Consider the following 4,062-nt stretch of genomic DNA (forward strand, 5'->3'; position numbering starts at 1 on the left):
GATTGTTCAAATAAGGCAGAAGCAAATTGCTTATAGGAAATGCGACACTCTTAATGAAGCCGATTGTCAAAATTTAATGAACTTTGTTGTTGAGTTAATGTAAAATTTATGCTTTGTTTTTTCACTTTTGTCTTTTGTATTTTAATGAAAGTGTAATGATGCTTCAAAGCATTATTTATGTTATCTTTTTCTCAAGTTTTGAACTTTTCTGTAGTATTTCAATCGAAGATTTAATGATGACGCTTCCATGTTGTGCAATTTGGTTTTCGTTTTGGTGAGACCCTAATGAGGTTTCTATGCCGAACGGATGGCCATTCCTTCATTTCTTTGTGGTTCATCCAGAACGATCTTTCCATCTTACCTGTTATTAGCTATTGCTTCTTGTGCTGTAATGATGATGTTTCAATGCATCTTATTTAAATTCTCTTGATGATTAGACTATCAATATATTTGCTAAGTTTATTCAATGGATTCTTTTCTTTTTAAAATAAAAAGGCACCAGTTTGGCCACATCTGCAAGAACTGAAATATACAAAAGTACATCAGATATACCATTATGTTTAAAAATTTAATAATATTTAAAACAAAAGTCACCAATTTAAAAATACTTTATAGTTTGAATACAATATATTAAGGACATTATATTATCTATCCCATATCAACTAGTATGTCAAGAATTTAATATGAATATTATTAGACTACTGTGCCAATAGTTATCCAATGCCAAAAAGGTAACTGCTGCCAATTCATTGATGGAGGATCAAGATTCTCGGCCATATACTTCGTTAAGTTCAGCAAGCCGCGGAGAGTTATAATTTTGTTAACATGACAGTAAGATTTATTTGGCTATTAGTTGATATACTATTAGATTTAGTGCTAGAAATATGTGATGTTTTATTTTGCATAGTTATAAAACTCTATTATTTGTCGAAAGAGATATAAGAGACAAGAAGTGACAAATGACTTATTTAATTCAAGATTTCTTCCTCAAATATCACTACTGCAATGTTAATATTATTACAAGCTAATAAGCCCAAATGAAATATAATGTGTGAACCGTATATAGTGAAATTGCATCTCACAGATTTTTATGGGCTCAACTTCATTGTTGGGTCTCTTGAATGGCCCATGAAATCATTATTCATTTGATATAGTATTGTCTTGTTAATAGAGGCCCATCTCGGGCCTTGTACAAAATTTGATTTACATAATTTTTTTTTCTAGGGCATCATTCAGATTTCGTTCCTATTTGTAAAAATTATTCAAATATGACCTTTGTAAATTTACCACTCAAGATAATGTAAATTGGGTTTGCTCACTTTTTGGCGTGCTTTACAGACAAACATTAGATTTTGGTGTAATATTTATAATAACTTACAAAATTTCAAACTGTGATCTAATATTTTCTTGTAAGGTGCAAAAGAAAAGAAAAAAAACAGTGGAATAAAGGTCTAAGAGTTGCAAGAAAAATAAAAAAAGGTCATTTACTAAGCAGTTATTACAAAAAAACACAACCGAAGAAAATTTCAGGCATATTTGGCATTTTGCCTTCCAAGACTTCACATATCGAAGGAGGAAAATCTCAAAGATGTTGGTTTTCGTGACAAGAGTAAATTTTTTAACATTTTCAGTATAGTTTAGTCTGTGATATTTATGTATTAAAGGTCATAAAGAATAAAAATTTACTTGTAAATGATTTTATATTTGACATGATTGTGTAAGCACAGGACTTAAACACTCAAAATATGATGCGATATCTTCTTGATAGCTTTCTTGTAAAAATGCTGCCCCGATCTCCGCCCCAATTTCAAAAAGATAATCAGCCTTCTTGATTTTTTCTTATTCCCCCAACCCCTCTCCCCCCCCCCCCCGCCCTCGCCCCACCCCGACCCCCTGATTGACAAAAAAGAAACTTACCTTTGAATAAATATAAACTATTAGTACTTGGGCTTTGGATTCAGTTTGTGTTTAAGGTTTTGTACAACGTTCAAAGAAAATGAAGGAGAGGAGAGAGTTATTTACGTTGACCTCCCTCTAAAACACACACATGCACTTTCTTTTTCTGCAAAAAAAAAAAATATACAAGATTTAAATTTGCTCATATCCTCCTTTCTTTGATACAAATATTGTACAAGACTTGTCTCTTTACCTGGCAACACCGAAAATGGCCACAAAGATTTTTGAAGAACTCTCATTTTTTTTTGTTTTTTAAGTACATTCTCAGCTGAAATCAAAAAAATTGGCTGATATGGTGCTCATTCTGAAAATGAGTGTACTCCATTTTACAGGTAAATTTTGATCTTTTTTGTATCTCTTTTTATGAAAGTCTTTGTTTCGTTCTAGTTTCTTCACTGATTTTTCATCCTTTTAAGCTTCATATCCCCCATTTCATCTCTTCTACATTTCAATTCCAGAATTCCTACCAAAACCCAAATATCAGCGACAATGAGAGTCTAAATTATCACCTTAGTTTTAGCTCTCTTCCACCAACAAACCCCCCTCCTCGAAAGCTCTTCCCCAACCATACCTCTGAGTTATTTATTTCTTAGCTTATTACTGCCATTTTTAGGTTTTGTTTTCAATGTTGTGCAAGTTTTTGCAACATATTCTGTATTTAAAAAAAAAATCTCAAACATAAGCTACAGCTTTTCAATGAGGCCATTTTTTTTGTTTAACTTGGATATAGAATCTGGAGTTGCCTTAAGGTGTCAATCCCAACAAACTGTAATGTACTCATGATACATAGTATCTTGGCTATATGTATTTCGTTTTTTATTATTTCTCTGTTTTTGGACATTTATTTCAAAATTAAAAACAAAATACCAATTCTACCTCATGCATATAGAGAAATTCATTGTTGTATCGACTTTTCTGTATTCACTGATGCATTATCTCATGCTTAATGTATCCAAACTAGGCTGCACTTGTACATTTTGGTTTCATTTTGGTGAGACGTTAATGAGGTTTCTATGCCGAACGGATGGCTATTCCTTTATTCCTTTATGGTTCATTGTGAATGATTTTTCCATCTTGCCTGTTCTATTAGCTATGCTTCTTGTGTGTAAGATTACTATTGATTATAAATAAGAATCCGCCCACTATTGATATTTTGGTCTTGGGTGATACTGAAAGCCCACATGTTGTGAATGTTGTGGCTGGACAACCAGCTCCATAAGGAAATGCACAATCAGTACCATCACCTTTGCTAGCTTGGATTCGAAATCTCAACCCTAATGTGGTATATATTAAAATTTCATTCAAGTTTAATGTTTTCGTATTCATTTATTAATTTTTGATGTTTTTTTTTAAGGATCATACCACCGCATCTTTGATATGTGGAGTAAAAGGTTGAGAGCCAAAAAAATGAATTTTACCGTTAACATGTGGCATTTAAGACAAATCTAAATAATGTGGCAACAGTTTGAAATTTACCATTTGTTGATTTTTCTCTCTTCTTTATTTTTCTTTAAATAATGAAGATTATCACAAAAATGTCTTACCACACTTAGTATTTCCTTTGCCTTTTTTTTTTTTTTCCTTTCAATTTTATCATTTTAGTGTACTCTTGTCACTAAATGTTTTTGGTTATTTTGCAGTGGGGTAATTTTTTGAGACGTTATGCTCCGGATGTTCCAATTATTTTAGTTGGAATACTACCAAGTAGGAATTTAACTTACAATTATTTTTATTATTTTCTTTTTTTATTAACTGCTTTTATTATGTTGTAGCTCAAGGCAATCATCTTGTTACTGATGCCCAGATAAAAAAAATTATTTATCCATATTTGTTTTAGGCCAAATACACAGACAACCCCTTAAATTTGTCCAAATATTCCATCTAGGCACCTAATCTAAACCTATGACCATTTGAACACTTAAATTGTATTCAAACTGTGTAACTTAGACATTTCTAGCTGAGGTGTGATAAAGCGTGAGCAACACAGGTTTTAAGTGGGTGAATATTGACAAAAAAAGTCACAAATACTGCATCACACCCTTAGCTCCGGCGATTTCTCCATCCCCACCAATTATCTCTCCATAACTGAACAAATGTTCTGTCAGC

The sequence above is a fragment of the Lycium barbarum genome, chromosome 2, assembly GCF_019175385.1.
Source record: "Lycium barbarum isolate Lr01 chromosome 2, ASM1917538v2, whole genome shotgun sequence".
Lineage (NCBI taxonomy): Eukaryota > Viridiplantae > Streptophyta > Magnoliopsida > Solanales > Solanaceae > Lycium > Lycium barbarum.